The sequence below is a fragment of the Schistocerca piceifrons genome, chromosome 1 (genome assembly GCF_021461385.2).
Source record: "Schistocerca piceifrons isolate TAMUIC-IGC-003096 chromosome 1, iqSchPice1.1, whole genome shotgun sequence".
Taxonomy (NCBI): domain Eukaryota; kingdom Metazoa; phylum Arthropoda; class Insecta; order Orthoptera; family Acrididae; genus Schistocerca; species Schistocerca piceifrons.
In genome coordinates this window covers 1,162,349,219-1,162,369,675 of record NC_060138.1, presented here as the reverse complement: position 1 = coordinate 1,162,369,675, position 20,457 = coordinate 1,162,349,219, and positions in this window count along the sequence as shown.

The following is a 20,457-nucleotide window of genomic DNA, read 5'->3' as shown; positions in this document are numbered from 1 at the left end:
GATTTCGTCTCTAATTATTTCAATTTCAGCCAGAATAGTGAACGTGGGAACCGGGAATACATTTCATTGAATGAAATTGGACTACAGTTAATTCTTTCTACCAACGACCGGTCCTAGATATGAACATACCCAGATAAAGGAAACGAATATCGGTCGATAGAGGGAAATGCACACTGGTAGATTCTGTATCATTTATTCGAAAGGACTGGTCCCTGTTCAGACAGCAGTTCACTGCTCAGATTTCGAATAACAAAGTCCCTCATATTGTCGGTGAAGACCTGTGGTCAGAAGTGTCGGTAGGCCTATGACATTTGTATGATCGAACACTATATTCCAGAACATGCATTGCGCTCGAAAATTAAGAGAATTTTCTCTGGTTGTACCAGTTCCCTACCAGAATCAAATCGGATCCTGCACGCGCCGATATAGGGAGTCTCAATTCGCATGCAATTGCGAAGACTGATGCCCTGCTTCGTAACACCCTAAAGGTTTTGGATACAATTTCATACTGCCACATAGTTAATAAAATAGTCGTTATGGAATATTAGACCAGATTTTTGATTAGAAAGGGAACCCAGTACTTACAGAGTAGTCATGTTTCTGCTTAGTATATCCGTTTCCTTCCCTTTCCTGGTCTTATCCATTGTCTTCATAGGGTTAGCATTTTATTCTGGATTTGGCAGAGCGTGGCCGGATGCCCTTTCTGTCGTCACCCCTCTCTTCCACCATTTCTCCCAACCACCGTACAACAGACTGCATTCCGAAATGCGACAGGTTATTCTGTTTACAGTTATTAGTTAAATGCAATATAAAAGATAAACACACTCTCGTTTACTCTTCAAGTCTAAATGATAAGCAATACTTTCTACCGTTCTGACAGTAATGACTTGAGTTTACGGCGCTTATTCCAAAGATTTGTTCTTGAATCACTGTTTCCCCATTACCGAAGTACCTCTGCGGTGCACGTAAACTGTCTTGATGAAAGGCGAGTTTACCTTTTTTTACTGTTCGGTCTTGTTCTTACCTATCTTTAGTCTACGTGGTTCAAAAGAGTCTCTTAGTAGTTAACAGACATTGATTTATTGTTTGCTTGATAATCGACAGGAATAATCTCTCTGCATCACAGGAAATACAGACCACCCTTTCTGGCAAATGTAAAATACTTCGCTCTGTATAGTGCACTAGCAACAACTCCCATCCATTGTTTTGACGGCAGTTCCGTTTATGAGCTGAAATTCTGTCTCGTGTACAATAAGAAAAACAGTTGGATCACTTTTGCGTGCGGTACAAATGGGATTGAGAAAACAATTTTTCATGAACTGCTGGTCATTATTCATCTCTCGTAGCAACTATCTTAGGGGGAAACCTCATAGTTAAATCTTCATGTTATAGCACCGAACTATTTCTTCAGTAGCGGCTTTGGTGCCAACAGTTTCATATTCATTCAGTCGTGGATCGCCCAATTCCTTTCTGTCATCATCGATTGCTTTTTGGAAATCATCTGTAAGTACAGCAGTCTAAATTCACGTGCCTTACATTAAAAATGAAGGAGTACATACCTTACGCATCTTTGTATGTAACGGAGACGTTTGCCACTGAAATTTCGATAGCGTATGTTCCAAAAACAGTCGAGAAATACATTCCTTCAACATAAATACAGTAGATGTATATCACATGCACTTTCACTGTTGAAATTCCAAGGGGGTACTTTATATGACCCCCCCCCCCATGAACCATGGACCTTGCCGTTGGTGGGGAGGCTTGCGTGCCTCAGCGATACAGATAGCCGTACTGTAGGTGCAACCACAACGGAGGGGTATCTGTTGAGAGGCCAGACAAACGTGTGGTTCCTGAAGAGGGGCAGCAGCCTTTTCAGTAGTTGCAAGGGCAACAGTCTGGATGATTGACTGATCTGGCCTTGTAACAATAACCAAAACGGCCTTGCTGTGCTGGTACTGCGAACGGCTGAAAGCAAGGGGAAACTACAGCCGTAATTTTTCCCGAGGGCATGCAGCTTTACTGTATGATTACATGATGATGGCGTCCTCTTGGGTAAAATATTCCGGAGGTAAAATAGTCCCCCATTCGGATCTCCGGGCGGGGACTACTCAAGAGGATGTCGTTATCAGGAGAAAGAAAACTGGCGTTCTACGGATCGGAGCGTGGAATGTCAGATCCCTTAATCGGGCAGGTAGGTTAGAAAATTTAAAAAGGGAAATGGATAGGATGAAGTTAGATATAGTGGGAATTAGTGAAGTTCGGTGGCAGGAGGAACAAGACTTCTGGTCAGGTGACTACAGGGTTATAAACACAAAATCAAATAGGGGTAATGCAGGAGTAGGTTTAATAATGAATAGGAAAATAGGAATGCGGGTAAGCTACTACAAACAGCATAGTGAACGCATTATTGTGGCCAAGATAGATACGAAGCCCACACCTACTACAGTAGTACAAGTTTATATGCCAACTAGCTCTGCAGATGACGAAGAAATTGAAGAAATGTATGATGAAATAAAAGAAATTATTCAGATTGTGAAGGGAGACGAAAATTTAATAGTCATGGGTGACTGGAATTCGAGTGTAGGAAAAGGGAGAGAAGGAAACATAGTAGGTGAATATGGATTGGGGGACAGAAATGAAAGAGGAAGCCGCCTGGTAGAATTTTGCACAGAGCACAACATAATCATAACTAACACTTGGTTTAAGAATCATGAAAGAAGGTTGTATACATGGAAGAACCCTGGAGATACTAAAAGGTATCAGATAGATTATATAATGGTAAGACAGAGATTTAGGAACCAGGTTTTAAATTGTAAGACATTTCCAGGGGCAGATGTGGACTCTGACCACAATCTATTGGTTATGACCTGTAGATTAAAACTGAAGAAACTGCAAAAAGGTGGGAATTTAAGGAGATGGGACCTGGATAAATTAAAAGAACCAGAGGTTGTACAGAGATTCAGGGAGAGCATAAGGGAGCAATTGACAGGAATGGGGGAAATAAATACAGTAGAAGAAGAATGGGTAGCTTTGAGGGATGAAGTAGTGAAGGCAGCAGAGGATCAAGTAGGTAAAAAGACGAGGGCTAGTAGAAATCCTTGGGTAACAGAAGAAATATTGAATTTAATTGATGAAAGGAGAAAATATAAAAATGCAGTAAGTGAAACAGGCAAAAAGGAATACAAACGTCTCAAAAATGAGATCGACAGGAAGTGCAAAATGGCTAAGCAGGGATGGCTAGAGGACAAATGTAAGGATGTAGAGGCTTGTCTCACTAGGGGTAAGATAGATACTGCCTACAGGAAAATTAAAGAGACCTTTGGAGATAAGAGAACGACTTGTATGAATATCAAGAGCTCGGATGGAAACCCAGTTCTAAGCAAAGAAGGGAAAGCAGAAAGGGGGAAGGAGTATATAGAGGGTCTATACAAGGGCGATGTACTTGAGAACAATATTATGGAAATGGAAGAGGATGTAGATGAAGATGAAATGGGAGATACGATACTGCGTGAAGAGTTTGACAGAGCACTGAAAGACCTGAGTCGAAACAAGGCCCCCGGAGTAGACAATATTCCATTGGAACTACTGACGGCCGTGGGAGAGCCAGTCCTGACAAAACTCTACCAGCTGGTGAGCAAGATGTATGAAACAGGCGAAATACCCTCAGACTTCAAGAAGAATATAATAATTCCAATCCCAAAGAAAGCAGGTGTTGACAGATGTGAAAATTACCGAACTATCAGCTTAATAAGTCACAGCTGCAAAATACTAACACGAATTCTTTACAGACGAATGGAAAAACTAGTAGAAGCCAACCTCGGGGAAGATCAGTTTGGATTCCGTAGAAACACCGGAACACGTGAGGCAATACTGACCTTACGACTTATCTTAGAAGAAAGATTAAGGAAAGGCAAACCTACGTTTCTAGCATTTGTAGACTTAGAGAAAGCTTTCGACAATGTTGACTGGAATACTCTCTTTCAAATTCTAAAGGTGGCAGGGGTAAAATACAGGGAGCGAAAGGCTATTTACAATTTGTACAGAAACCAGATGGCAGTTATAAGAGTCGAGGGACATGAAAGGGAAGCAGTGGTTGGGAAGGGAGTAAGACAGGGTTGTAGCCTCTCCCCGATGTTGTTCAATCTGTATATTGAGCAAGCAGTAAAGGAAACAAAAGAAAAATTCGGAGTAGGTATTAAAATTCATGGAGAAGAAATAAAAACTTTGAGGTTCGCCGATGACATTGTAATTCTGTCAGAGACAGCAAAGGACTTGGAAGAGCAGTTGAATGGAATGGACAGTGTCTTGAAAGGAGGATATAAGATGAACGTCAACAAAAGCAAAACAAGGATAATGGAATGTAGTCTAATTAAGTCGGGTGATGCTGAGGGAATTAGATTAGGAAATGAGGCACTTAAAGTAGTTAAGGAGTTTTGCTATTTGGGGAGCAAAATAACTGATGATGGTCGAAGTAGAGAGGATATAAAATGTAGGCTGGCAATGGCAAGGAAAGCGTTCCTGAAGAAGAGAAATTTGTTAACATCCAGTATTGATTTAAGTGTCAGGAAGTCATTTCTGAAAGTATTCGTATGGAGTGTAGCCATGTATGGAAGTGAAACATGGACGATAAATAGTTTGGACAAGAAGAGAATAGAAGCATTCGAAATGTGGTGCTATAGAAGAATGCTGAAGATTAGATGGGTAGATCACATAACTAATGAGGAAGTATTGAATAGGATTGGGGAGAAGAGAAGTTTGTGGCACAACTTGACCAGAAGAAGGGATCGGTTGGTAGGACATGTTCTGAGGCATCAAGGGATCACCAATTTAGTATTGGAGGGCAGCGTGGAGGGTAAAAATCGTAGAGGGAGACCAAGAGATGAATACACTAAGCAGATTCAGAAGGATGTAGGATGCAGTAGGTACTGGGAGATGAAAATGCTTGCACAGGATAGAGTAGCATGGAGAGCTGCATCAAACCAGTCTCAGGACTGAAGACCACAACAACAACAACTTTATATGAACAGTCCGATGATAGATTACTTCTCTCACATACAGCTCGTGAAGTGACTATGAAGGTGACATTCGGACTAGTATGGATTTTACCGGCTGTCATTCTTCCCACGCACCTTTAGCGAGGGGAAGAGAAAGGTGATTTGCGGGAAAGAAAGTATCAAAGAAGAAACTTTCAACTCCTGTGAGGGAAAGCGATAAACAGTTCAAAAGAAAGATATTTATGATGCTGAATTGCAGTCCACGCACTGAACGAAACACTTCTTGAATACTTTAAAAAGCCGTAGAAATATATTTTTTTCCCAACAGATCATGTTAGTATTTATTATGTAATGATGTACTAACACAACAAACGCGAAATATGATTGGTAGAACTACATTTCTGTGTGAAACAGAGAATAAAATGCTGGTCTTCTGTTATTCCTGACGAATGGTGATAAACGGTGTTACGGAGTACATAAAGCGAAAACAGTGCTAAGCACTATTTTATCTTTCTTTGTAATCTACAGAGAACAAACTCAAAATTCAAGATGTATTACCTATTAAGTACTTTATCTAGGGTAACTGCTTCTCGCTACAAGATCTCTATGGCTTTTGGAAATACATTAACCACAAGCTACTGAAGATGTACAGAACAGCTATGAACCTCAAGTAAATATTTTGAGGCATCCATCAACCTCAACGACAGCTTTCTATATTCTTTGTATGATATTCAGATTTATTCATGAAATGCAAATAGTTATACTGAAATTCACCCTAATTCAAGTAAAAGCGGAAACAACTCCTCAAGAATATTTACAACTAAAGATTTGAGCGTTAGTTTCATAGCACATCTGGTAGAAACCATTGTTTCTTTCGTACAATACTGCGCGCACAGATTTATTCCAGTGCTAAAATTACGAAGCGCCATTTTCAGTTGACTATCAAAATTTGAAAATTGTGCTTAGATCCACTAAATACATTGCTTAACAAAAAGAAAGGACATGGATGGATGTCGTTGTAACTTAGCACACGTACATACCCATCGGTGGTTATGTAAATGATTACAGAGTTTCAATTTTCTACGACAGGCAAAACGATCACCACAGTGCATTGATGTTGTTTGTGTTTATTGTTGTTAGCAGACCTGGTAGGGTATATAAGGATTGTGGACAGCGTCACTGTGAATTACATGGAGATCTGCCGCATACTCGTGAATGACAACGTTATCGGGACCAGTCAGAATCTGAAAGGCGCCTCATTGTGGGTCTCCGTTATCCGTTTGATAGAATCGTGCAGGTTCCAGATTCGTGGGTCATTCGGAGGTGACAGTCGCCCGACGCTAGACTGCATCTCAGAGTGACAGCAGACACGTTCGTCGTCATTGTTTCTGTCGACCACGTCTGACCATCCCAAAGGAGAATCGTCGTCATTTGCACAAAGCACATTATAATTCCTTCACATCTGTACCTGCTTTTTTTTTGGTTTGATCATCAGTCTTCTGACTGGTTTGATGCGGCCCGCCAAGAATTCCTCTCCAGTGCGAATCTCTTCATCTCAGAGTAGCACTTGCAATCTACGTCCTCGATTATTTGCTGGATGTATTCCAATCTCTGTCTTCCTCTACAGTTTTTGCCCTCTACAGCTCCCTCTAATACCATGGAAGTCATTCCCTCATGTCTTAACAGATGTCCCGTAACTCATGTCCCTTCTCCTGTTCAGTGCTTTCCACATGTTCCTTTCCTCCCTATTCTGCCCAGAACCTCCTCATTCCTTACCTCATCAGTCCACCTAACTTTCAACATTCGTCTGTAGCACCACATCTCAAATTCTTCGATTCTCTTCTGTTCCGGTTTTCCCACAGTCCATGTTTCACTACTGTATTCCAGACGTACATTTCCAGAAATTTCTTCCTCAAATTGAGGCCGGTATTTAATATTAGTATCCTTTTCTTGCCCAGGGATGCCCTCCTTGCCACTGCTAGTTTTCTTTTGATGTTCTTCTTGCTCAGTCCGTCAATGTATATTTAATTGCTTAGGTAGCAGAATTCCTTAACTTCAGTTACTTCTTGATCATTAATCCTGGTGTTATGTTTCTTGTTGATCTCATTTCTACTACCTCTCATTACCTTCGTGTTTTTTCGATTTACTCTCAATCCATACTCTGTACTCATTAGACTGTTCAATTCCGTTCAGCAAATCATTTAATTCTTCTTCACTTTCACTCAAGATAGCAATGTCATCAGCGAATCGTATCATTGATATCCTTTAACCTTGAATTTTAATTCCATTCCTGAACCTTTCTTTTATTTCCATCATTGCTTCCTCGATGTACAGATCGAACAATACGGGCGAAAGGCTACATTCTTGTCTTACACCCTTTTTAATACGAGCAATTCTTTCTTGGTTGTCCACTTTTATTATTCCGTCTTGGCTGTTGTACATATTGTATTTTACCTTTCTCTCCTCATAGTTTACCCCTACTTTTTTTAGAATTCCGAAAGTCTTGCACCACTTTACACTGTCAAACTCTTTTTCCAGGTCGACAAATCCTATGAATGTGTCTTGACTTTCCTTTAGCCATGCTTCCGCTATTAACAACGACGTCAGAATAGCCTCTCTCGTGCCTTTACCTTTCCTATTTTTCTTGTAAGTAACTTGGATGCATGAGCTGCTAAGCCGATTGTGCGGTAATTCTCGCCCTTGTCAGCTCTCACTGTCTTCGTAATTGTATGGACAATGCTTTTCCGAAAGCCAGATGGTATGTCGCCAGACTCATACATTCTACACACCAACGTGGATAGTTGTTTTGTTGCCACTTCCCCACATGACTTTCGAAATTCTAATGGAATATTGTCTATCCCTTCTGCCTTATTTTACCTTAAGTCCTCCAAGGCTCTTTTGAATTCTGATTCTAATACTTGATCTCCTATGTATTCTAAATCGACCTCTGTTTGTTCTTCTATCACATCAGACAAATCGTCTCATCAAAGAGGCTTCCAATGTATTCTTTCCACCTATCCGCTCTCTCCTCTGCATTTAACAGCGGAATTCTCTTTGCACTCGTAATGTTATCACCCTTGCTTTTAATGTCACCGAAGGTTGTTTTGACTTTCCTGTACGCTGAGTCTGTCCCTCCGACAATCATTTTTTTTTCCATGTCTTCACATTTTTCCTGCAGCCATTTTGTCTTAGCTTCCCTGCACTTCCTATTTATTTCATTCCTCACTGGCTTTTATTACTCTATTCCTGAGTTTCCTAGAACTTTTTTGTACCTCCCCCTTTCATTGATCGACTGAAGTATTTCTTCTGTTACCCATGGTTTCCTCACGGTTACCTTCTTTGTATCTATGTTTCCGTTCCCAACTTCCCTTTTTAGAGATGTCCATTCCTCTGCAACTGTAGTGCCTACTGAGCTATTCCTTACTGGTTCATCTACAACCTTAGACATCTTCAAGCGTACCTCGTCATTCTTTAATACACTCCTGGAAATTGAAATAAGAACACCGTGAATTCATTGTCCCAGGAAGGGGAAACTTTATTGACCCATTCCTGGGGTCAGATACATCACATGATCACACTGACAGAACCACAGGCACATAGACACAGGCAACAGAGCATGCACAATGTCGGCACTAGTACAGTGTATATCCACCTTTCGCAGCAATGCAGGCTGCTTTTCTCCCATGGAGACGATCGTAGAGATGCTGGATGTAGTCCTGTGGAACGGCTTGCCATGCCATTTCCACCTGGCGCCTCAGTTGGACCAGCGTTCGTGCTGGACGTGCAGACCGCGTGAGACGACGCTTCATCCAGTCCCAAACATGCTCAATGGGGGACAGATCCGGAGATCTTGCTGGCCAGGGTAGTTGACTTACACCTTCTAGAGCACGTTGGGTGGCACGGGATACATGCGGACGTGCATTGTCCTGTTGGAACAGCAAGTTCCCTTGCCGGTCTAGGAATGGTAGAACGATGGGTTCGATGACGGTTTGGATGTACTGTGCACTATTCAGTGTCCCCTCGACGATCACCAGTGGTGTACGGCCAGTGTAGGAGATCGCTCCCCACACCATGATGCCGGGTGTTGGCCCTGTGTGCCTCGGTCGTATGCAGTCCTGATTGTGGCGCTCACCTGCACGGCGCCAAACACGCATCCGACCATCATTGGCACCAAGGCAGAAGCGACTCTCATCGCTGAAGACGACACGTCTCCATTCGTCCCTCCATTCACGCCTGTCGCGACACCACTGGAGGCGGGCTGCACGATGTTGGGGCGTGAGCGGAAGACGGCCTAACGGTGTGCGGGACCGTAGCCCAGCTTCATGGAGACGTTTGCGAATGGTCCTCGCCGATACCCCAGGAGCAACAGTGTCCCTAATTTGCTGGGAAGTGGCGGTGCGGTCCCCTACGGCACTGCGTAGGATCCTACGGTCTTGGCGTGCATCCGTGCGTCGCTGCGGTCCGGTCCCAGGTCGACGGGCACGTGCACCTTCCGCCGACCACTGGCGACAACATCGATATACTGTGGAGACCTCACGCCCCACGTGTTGAGCAATTCGGCGGTACGTCCACCCGGCCTCCCGCATGCCCACTATACGCCCTCGCTCAAAGTCCGTCAACTGCACATACGGTTCACGTCCACGCTGTCGCGGCATGCTACCAGTGTTAAAGACTGCGATGGAGCTCCGTATGCCACGGCAAACTGGCTGACACTGACGGCGGCGGTGCACAAATGCTGCGCAGCTAGCGCCATTCGACGGCCAACACCGCGGTTCCTGGTGTGTCCGCTGTGCCGTGCGTGTGATCATTGTTTGTGCAGCCCTCTCGCAGTGTCCGGAGCAAGTATCGTGGGTCTGACACACCGGTGTCAATCTGTTCTTTTTTCCATTTCCAGGAGTGTATTTCTGTATTCCACTTCATTGCGTATTGATTCTTCCTGACTAATTTCTTAAACTTCAGCCTACTCTTCGTCACTGCTACATTTTGATCCAAGTCCGGATCTTCTCCTGGCTACTCCTTACAATTCAGTATCTGATTTCGGAATCTTCACCTGACTACGATTGTAATCTAATTGAAATTTTGCCTTATCACCTGGCCTTTTCCAAATATACCTCCTCCTCTTGTGATTCTTGAACAGAGTATTTACTATTACTAGCAGAAACTTGTTATAGAACTGAATTAGTCTTTCTCCTCTCTCATCCCTTGTCCCAAGCTCATATTCTTCTGTAAGCTTTTCTTTCACTCCTTCCCCTACAGCTGCATTCCAGTCCCCCATGGCTATTAGATTTTCATCCACCGTTACATACTGTATTACCCCTTCAATATCCTCATACACTTCATCTATCTCTTCGTCTCCAGCTTTCAACGTCGGCATGTATACCTGAACTATCGTTGTCTGTGTTGGTTTGCTGTCGATTCTAAGATGAACAGTTCTGTCACTGAACTGTTCACACTAACACACTCTCTGCCCTACCTTCCTATTCATAACGAATCCTACTCCTGTTATACCATTTTCTGGTGATGTTGATATTACCCTATACTCATCTGACCAGAAATCCTTGCCCTCTTTCCACTTCACTTCACAGGCCCCTACTGTAGCCAGACTGAGCCTGTGCATTTCCCTTCTCAGATTTACTAGTTTCCCTACCACGTTCAAGGTTATGACATTCCAGCCCCCGACTCGTAGAAAGTTATCCTTTCGTTGATTATTCAAGGTTTTTCTCATTGTAACCTCCCCCTTGGCAGCCCCTGCCGAAGATCCCAATGGGGGACTATTCTGGAATCTTTTGTCAGTGGAGATGGTTCAAATGGATCTGAGCACTATGGGACTAAACATCTGAGTCATCAGTCCCCTAGAACTTAGAACTACTTAAACCTAACTAACCTAAGGACATCACACACACCCATGCCCGAGGCAGGATTCGAACCTGCGACCGTACTTGGTCGCGCGGTTCCAGGCTGTAGCGCCTAGAACCGCTTGGCCACGCAGCCTCCTGGGGAGAGGTCACATTCTTCCAATGTTTCTCAGAAGCGCAGTCGTGTTACTTGTGGCTTCATTGTGTGAGAAGCCACTGGGTATGACGATGTTATGACTGGTAACTATTGGAAGACTCCCGACAGTACAACAAAAATAATGTACATCCGTAGTCCTCACTGTCGAGGTGCCATTTTCCAACAGGACAATGCTTACCCAGACGTGCATGTCTCTCTGTGAACTGTCTGCTTGATTTTGACATACTCCTATGGCCAGCAAGATACCGTGGCCAGAAAGATCCTAGATCTGTCACTGACAGAACATGCGTGGTACCATCTCGGACATCAACTCAGTCCCAATGCCAGTATCCAGGATATTAAGTACCGTTCACAACAGCTGTAGGCCATCTTGCCTCAAGAGAGGATACAATGGTCTTGAAACACCCTTTCCAACCGAATCAGTGCGTGCATACAGACCAGAGAGGGTGCAGCATGACAGTGGTAAGTGGGCTCATACTATCCAGTTATTCGTGAATTTAACTTGATATTGTGATCACTGAAATGAAGTCACATACCCTCTCAACACGTGAAGCTTCATTTCGCTGGTTCCTTTTTTCTTTCTTTTGTCAGGAGATGTATGTGGCTATAGTAATCCCTGTACACAGCCTTGTGTCCATAGTCAAAGAGAGTTTAATACTCGATTTAGTTGTGTTACTAATATTACTGTGCCAAGAACTCTTTAATGTATTACGTCAGTTGGTAAATAAAATTGCAACGCTATCGAGGAAACTTTGCAGAATCCCGAATTTAAAAACACTGCCGTTTTCCGTTTTTCACAAAACGAAGATAGTATCACACCGATAAAACGCATTAGCATCATAAATGGGAATTTTATGTTTCCAGTCGGTGCAGCACTATTACACTTTTACGTTACATGTATATGTGAAACACGTTCGCAGTCATTATGTATATATATTTTTTTTTTTTTTACTCGTGGTAAGTACCTAGGGACTAACTAGATTAGTGACAAACTACTTACAGTAGGCTCTTCTCGGAAATGTTCGCTTCTTGCGTTCTTTTACTCAGTCGTCGATAAGGAGTGTATATGGAGAATTAGTAACGACTAGTCGCTTGAAACTGGTGTAGCCATTGAATAAATTATGTGAGCATGACTGGACTAGACGGTACAGTTACAATTTTTTTTTCTTTTCCACTCCATCCTACAAGTGACTTTACTAAATCCATTTATGTAGCGGGAACCCAATGTTAGAGTAATTTCTCTCACAAGACCAGTTCTAGCTTCAAATGACAGCTAATGAGCTATCTTCGTTTTTGATCACACTAGTTACCTCAATTTGTTGGTTTCCGCACTTGAGTCTGTAAAAACGGAACTCTCTTGCGATCACTTTGTTGTCCATCTCTCTGTCTGTCGGTCTGTGTTCCTGCCGCTCGGTCGGTCGGTCGGTCGGTCGGTCGGTCGGTCCGACTGCTAAACCCTTTCTCAGGAACGGGTAGACGCATCAAGTTGTAATTTACGTCACTTGTTAAGATCTACGGTTCTTTGGCGGTGTACAAAATTGAAGAGTCTACGTCAATGGAATCAAAAGTCACTACCATTTACATCACATACTTTGATACACAGGAGGGGTATCTGTTGAGAGGCCAGACAAACGTGTGGTTCCTGAAGAGGGGCAGTAGTTGCAAGGGCAACAGTCTGGATGATTGACTGATCTGGCCTTGTAACAATAACCAAAACGGCCTTGCTGTGCTGGTACTGCGAACGGCTGAAAGCAAGGGGAAACTACAGCCGTAATTTTTCCCGCGGGCATGCAGCTTTACTGTATGATTACATGATGATGGCGTCCTCTTGGGTAAAATATTCCGGAGGTAAAATAGTCCCCCATTCGGATCTACGGGCGGGGACTACTCAAGAGGATGTCGTTATCAGGAGAAAGAAAACTGGCGTTCTACGGATCGGAGCGTGGAATGTCAGATCCCTTAATCGGGCAGGTAGGTTAGAAAATTTAAAAAGGGAAATGGATAGGTTGAAGTTAGATATAGTGGGAATTAGTGAAGTTCGGTGGCAGGAGGAACAAGACTTCTGGTCAGGTGACTACAGGGTTATAAACACAAAATCAAATAGGGGTAATGCAGGAGTAGGTTTAATAATGAATAGGAAAATAGGAATGCGGGTAAGCTACTACAAACAGCATAGTGAACGCATTATTGTGGCCAAGATAGATACGAAGCCCACGCCTACTACAGTAGTACAAGTTTATATGCCAACTAGCTCTGCAGATGACGAAGAAATTGAAGAAATGTATGATGAAATAAAAGAAATTATTCAGATTGTGAAGGGAGACGAAAATTTAATAGTCATGGGTGACTGGAATTCGAGTGTAGGAAAAGGGAGGGAAGGAAACATAGTAGGTGAATATGGATTGGGGGACAGAAATGAAAGAGGAAGCCGCCTGGTCGAATTTTGCACAGAGCACAACATAATCATAACTAACACTTGCTTTAAGAATCATGAAAGAAGGTTGTATACATGGAAGAACCCTGGAGATACTAAAAGGTTTCAGATAGATTATATAATGGTAAGACAGAGATTTAGGAACCAGGTTTTAAATTGTAAGACATTTCCAGGGGCAGATGTGGACTCTGACCACAATCTATTGGTTATGACCTGTAGATTAAAACTGAAGAAACTGCAAAAAGGTGGGAATTTAAGGAGATGGGACCTGGATAAACTAAAAGAACCAGAGGTTGTACAGAGATTCAGGGAGAGCATAAGGGAGCAATTGACGGAAATGGGGGAAATAAATACAGTAGAAGAAGAATGGGTAGCTCTGAGGGATGATGTAGTGAAGGCAGCAGAGGATCAAGTAGGTAAAAAGATGAGGGCTAGTAGAAATCCCTGGGTAACAGAAGAAATATTGAATTTAATTGATGAAAGGAGAAAATATAAAAATGCAGTAAATGAAGCAGGCAAAAAGGAATACAAATGTCTCAAAAATGAGATCGACAGGAAGTGCAAAATGGCTAAACAGGGATGGCTAGAGGACAAATGTAAGGATGTAGAGGCCTATCTCACTAGGGGTAAGATAGATACCGCCTACAGGAAAATTAAAGAGACCTTTGGAGATAAGAGAACAACTTGTATGAATATCAAGAGCTCAGATGGAAACCCAGTACTAAGCAAAGAAGGGAAAGCAGAAAGGTGGAAGGAGTATATAGAGGGTCTATACAAGGGCGATGTACTTGAGGACAATATTATGGAAATGGAAGAGGATGTAGATGAAGATGAAATGGGAGATATGATACTGCGTGAAGAGTTTGACAGAGCACTGAAAGACCTGAGTCGAAACAAGGCCCCCGAAGTAGACAATATTCCATTGGAACTACTGACGGCCGTGGGAGAGCCAGTCCTGACAAAACTCTACCATCTGGTGAGCAAGATGTATGAAACAGGCGAAATACCCTCAGACTTCAAGAAGAATATTATAATTCCAATCCCAAAGAAAGCAGGTGTTGACAGATGTTAAAATTACCGAACTATCAGCTTAATAAGTCCCAGCTGCAAAATATTAACACGAATTCTTTACAGACGAATGGAAAAACTAGTAGAAGCCAACCTCGGGGAAGATCAGTTTGGATTCCGTAGAAACACTGGAACACGTGAGGCAATACTGACCTTACGACTTATCTTAGAAGAAAGATTAAGGAAAGGCAAACCTACGTTTCTAGCATTTGTAGACTTAGAGAAAGCTTTTGACAATGTTGACTGGAATACTCTCTTTCACATTTTAAAGGTGGCAGGGGTAAAATACAGGGAGCGAAAGGCTATTTACAATTTGTACAGAAACCAGATGGCAGTTATAAGAGTCGAGGGACATGAAAGGGAAGCAGTGGTTGGGAAGGGAGTAAGACAGGGTTGTAGCCTCTCCCCGATGTTGTTCAATCTGTATATTGAGCAAGCAGTAAAGGAAACAAAAGAAAAATTCGGAGTAGGTATTAATATTCATGGAAAAGAAATAAAAACTTTGAGGTTCGCCGATGACATTGTAATTCTGTCAGAGACAGCAAAGGACTTGCAAGAGCAGTTGAATGGAATGGACAGTGTCTTGAAAGGAGGATATAAGATGAACAACAACAAAAGCAAAACAAGGATAATGGAATGTAGTCTAATTAAGTCGGGTGATGCTGAGGGAATTAGATTAGGAAATGAGGCACTTAAAGTAGTAAAGGAGTTTTGCTATTTGGGGAGCAAACTAACTGATGATGGTCGAAGTAGAGAGGATATAAAATGTAGGCTGGCAATGGCAAGGAAAGCGTTTCTGAAGAAGAGAAATTTGTTAACATCCAGTATTGATTTAAGTGTCAGGAAGTCATTTCTGAAAGTATTCGTATGGAGTGTAGCCATGTATGGAAGTGAAACATGGACGATAAATAGTTTGGACAAGAAGAGAATAGAAGCTTTCGAAATGTGGTGCTACAGAAGAATGCTGAAGATTAGATGGGTAGATCACATAACTAATGAGGAAGTATTGAATAGGATTGGGGAGAAGAGAAGTTTGTGGCACAACTTGACCAGAAGAAGGGATCGGTTGGTAGGACATGTTCTGAGGCATCAAGGGATCACCAATTTAGCATTGGAGGGCAGGGTGGAGGGTAAAAATCGTAGAGGGAGACCAAGAGATGAATACACTAAGCAGATTCAGAAGGATGTAGGTTGCAGTAGGTACTGGGAGATGAAAAAGCTTGCACAGGATAGAGTGGCATGGAGAGCTGCATCAAACCAGTCTCAGGACTGAAGAACACAACATCAAACTTTGATAATCGCAAACTCACACATCAAAACCTATAGAGTACTTCCCGTTGACCGAAAAACATGGAAATAGACAAAAACCTAGTTTTCGTAGTACAACCAAAGGGAAAAATCTAAAAAAGTTTGTAATTGTATCACAAAAAAATATTAATTTTGCCGTTTGTTATCCGACTTCAAACTTGAAATTAAAGCACACTCGAAAGTACTGGAATCTCTGGGACCGACACCTTCCGACCATTAATATCGGTAACAGGCAAAAATACATACTGCACGGAAGTCGCAGTGCGCGCGTCCAACTCGCACCTATTTCAGAACATGGTTTTGGGTTTCTTTTGACGAAAAACTAAACGTGTATCTAACGGTAAAAATAAAATAAGTAAAACAGTACCTCCAGTGGTCACAGGTTCCTTTGACTGTCGTAATACATCACATGTATCTGTCATATTTTGTAAACAAATATGGCGTCTGGAAACTATTAGGTGCTAGGATCATATAGCAGAAGAGAAACATTGTCACAGAGTACAAATAATATACATCGTAATAACATTATTACAGAATAAATTTTTAAAAGACTTTTGAGATGTTTGTTTTGAGATGTCGAATATAGGCGTCGGAATACATAGGTCAGGTGGCATGTAAATCCGATTTTGACGAGTTAATATAGCTTAAACTTCATACTCGTTAATACAATCAGGTGACATGTTACAAACTTTAAGGGCAATAATTATACACAAATAACAATTTTGCTTGGAATTAACAGCTAATTATGAAAGGCTGGAGACGGGGAGACAGGAAGAGAAAGAGAAAGTGAAAGTGAGAGGGAGAGAGAGGGTGGAAGGACTGATTGGATTAGAGCAACCTTTACAAGGCAGGGGCTTCTTGAGATTATATATGTTACATGTTTCTCCACTAGATAATGCCACAAGTTCCTCCAAAAATTGTGACACAACAAACAAAACAAACAAACACACACACACACACACACACACACACACACACACACACACACACACACACACACACACACACACACGCACTTGCCTGCCGGTGTAGCCGAGCGGTTCTAGGCCCTTTAGTCTGGAACCGCGCGACCGCTACGGTCGCAGGTTCTAATCCTGCCTCGGGCGTGGATGTGTGTGATGGGGACTGATGACCGCAGATGTGAAGTCCCATAGAGGGATAAAGCTTCGAAGAGCGTCGTGGAGATAAATAAACAGTGACTTGGAACACTAAACTTGTTATTTCCTTTAATGTCAATAACAGTTAGGGGAATACCAAACATAAAATGTTCGCGTTTAAACTGTAACAGAAATTTAACATGCAATTTTGTCGTATGATGACATGGTTGGAGACCATGGCTGTTATTTGAAGACAAATGTTGATGGTGTTGAGACAGCAACCAGCCACAAATTTATTTTCAGTTCTTTTATTCAAAAGGTACCGTTACCGGTTTCGAATCATTACGATACACCTTCAGACGGTTTTCATACTTTTTTTACAACATGTGGTGCGTTTTTTACAGATTAATTGTCCTAAAATATAAATAATACAGATTAATTGTCCTAAAATATAAATAATACTCATTTATAAGCACGTCACACAGGTGGTTGCGTTACAGATTGGCACTGGATGTGACTTACGTGAAATGTCGGTTTGGAGCGTTTGTTTTCAGAGATTTTGTCCAATGGATGCGAATACATTCCCGCTGCATTCTTATCGTTGCACACGTAAATTTTTCTCACTGAACACTGTAGATTTGTCACAGAATATATTTCTAACACGCACCACATGTTTCGATATATACAAAGTGCTTACAAATATATGAGTGTCAAAGACGCTATGATATACCGTAACATTATAAGATGTCCCATGTTTGGAAAAAGGTCATATATTCACTTATGCAACTGAAACGCCTTTTACACTAGTAGAGAGACACATTGATTTTGTGAGTTTTAGAGCGAATACTGTTACGTTAGTTATAAAGATGTTCCATTTTTTTTAGTACGGTATAGGTAAGACCGTACATTATTCATTTACATTTAGCATCATGAGAATTGTAGTGACATATAAATTTGCTACTTTATCTGCAGATAGGCGTAGGAATATTATTTGCTATGGAGGGTGGAAAATAATTTTTGGGAACTTTTCAGGAAAGGGTATTAGCTAACTCGGTTTGTTCATTAAGAATATAGTCTGGGGTGTTGTTTTGTGTGTCTATATTTCGACTTCTAATATATTCATAGTGGCTCCTTTTCCTACTAGAGGCAAAATTTTTAAGTTGTTCTGAATGTTTCTCACTGAATGGTTTTGTTCGACAATATGGGCTGCAAGTGCAGATTTGTTCAAGTTGCCAAGCCTTAAAACATCAATGTGTTCTTTGTATCAACTTCAAAACTTCTGCCTGTCTATCCACTGTAGAATTTTGGGCATGCATTGCATTTGAGTTTGTGTATTCCTGATTCACCTTAGGGACTCTTTGAGATATTTACATCATGGATTACTTTTCGTTGTAATTTTGTTATTTGTGGACGGTATCGCGATATTTTTCTTTTTAAAGAAGTTTGCTATGATACTGAGCCTATGTATGGGAGAGTAGCATATTTAGTTTTGGCTTCTGTGGCACACTGATTTGGCTTGGACTGCATGTTGTGTGGATTGCCGTGAAGTGGGTCTGTGGTTTCTGTTTTCATTTTGTTGTGGAGTTTTACTATTATTATGGATTTATATCTATCATTATGGTAAGATGAGTTGTCAATACTGACAGCTGTGGTGGTAGGTTTTCTGAAAATACTGAATTGATGTTTATGGTTACTATTGTAAATTACAGGTCAAGAAAGTTAATGCTTTTATTGGTTTCATGTTCAACTGAGAATTTAATATTTTTGTGCATTTCGCTTAGATCTGCTGCTAACATGCTTTCTTATTCCATTTTTAAATGATGGCATTTATTTCTTATGGGCTACAGTCTCTCTGATATTACAAGCATTACCCAATACCTTACCGCTCCCCGTTTCAAGCGTTACTTTCATTTCACATCCATCTGTCTCCGAGTAACACTCACCGTTCAGGACAACGGACTTCAAGCACTGACATATCCGAGACCCCGATCCGTGTGCTCAAATCTTCGTTCACAGTCTGCAGCGTAGCACTGTGTGTAATACCTTCCGGAAATTTAGGAAAATGGAATCTTCCTGATGGCCTTTTTCCAAGGTTCACAGGATACCAGAGCGATCAGGGTTCCGCACGAGCAATGCTTTCTGAATACGTGTTGCTTTGTGAATATCTGTTGTCTCTCTCAAGGGAATATATTCGAATCTAGTACATGCACAAGAATTCTGCATGGAAATAGCACCTTCACTATAGTTGCTCGACCAGCCCAAAGCATAGGCAGACATATGACAGCCAGTTGAATACACTTAATTTGATGATAGTGGATGAAATAACTATAGACAGAAATTAAAAACGATGTAAGAGCAGTGGAGCGAACTGACATGTGACAGGAACTACATTAAAACTTAAAATTTCGTAACATTATCAGTTATGCAAGTGTCAGGAAAAACGTCACAAAAATAAAGTCTGTTGTAATTATGGGGTATGTTGGGATGAAAGTAGATGATAAATGGAGATCTAAATAGCGCCAGACTCCCACAGTTTGCAACCTATTCCGACTATGAAAAATTCTTTTAGTTGCTGTATTACTCGTCTAACTCGCAGCACTACATCGCATTATCGATCGGCACAACTATCTTCTGTAATGCTGTAAGTTAAATATGTAATGTGTCCTAATTACATATTGTAACACATACTTTCGACCTCATGAACGAGTACTCTGGAGTACATGCAGTGTTCAAGAAGATGGTGATTCAGTGTAAATTGCAGAATAACAGATATGAAGATCACCACATAGACAAAATTGTTGTAAGACGGTTGTTGTTGTTGTGGTCTTCACGCCTGAGGCTGGTTTGATGCAGCTCTCCATGCTACTCTATCCTGTCCAAGCTTCTTCATCTCCCAGTGCTCACTGCAGCGTATATCCTTCTGAATCTGCTTAGTGTATTCATCGCTTGGTCTCCGTCTACGATTTTTATCCTCCATGCTGCCCTCCAATACTAAATTGGTGATCCCTCGATGTCTCAGAACATGTTCTACCAACCGAGCCCTTCTTCTAGTCAAGTTGTGCCACAAGCTCCTCTCCTCCCCAATTGTATTCAATACCTCCTCATTAGTTATGTGATCTACCCATCTAATCTGCAGCATTCTTCTGTAGCACCACATTTCGAAAACTTCTATTCTCTTCTTGTCTAAACTATTTATCGTCCACGTTTCACTTCCATACATGGCTACACTCCATACAAATACTTTCAGAAATGACTTCCTGACATTTAAATCTATACTCGATGTTAACAAATTTTTCTTCTTCAGAAACGCTTTCCTTGCCATTGCCAGTCTGCATTTTATATCCTCTCTACTTCGACCATTATCAGTTATTTTGCTCCCCAAATAGCAAAACTCCTTTACTACTTTAAGTGTCCCATTTCCTAATCTAATTCCCTCAGCATCACCCGACTTAATTCGACTACATCCCATTATCCTCGTTTTGCATTTGTTGATGTTCATTTTATACCCTCCTTTCAAGACACTGTCCATTCCGTTCAACTGCTC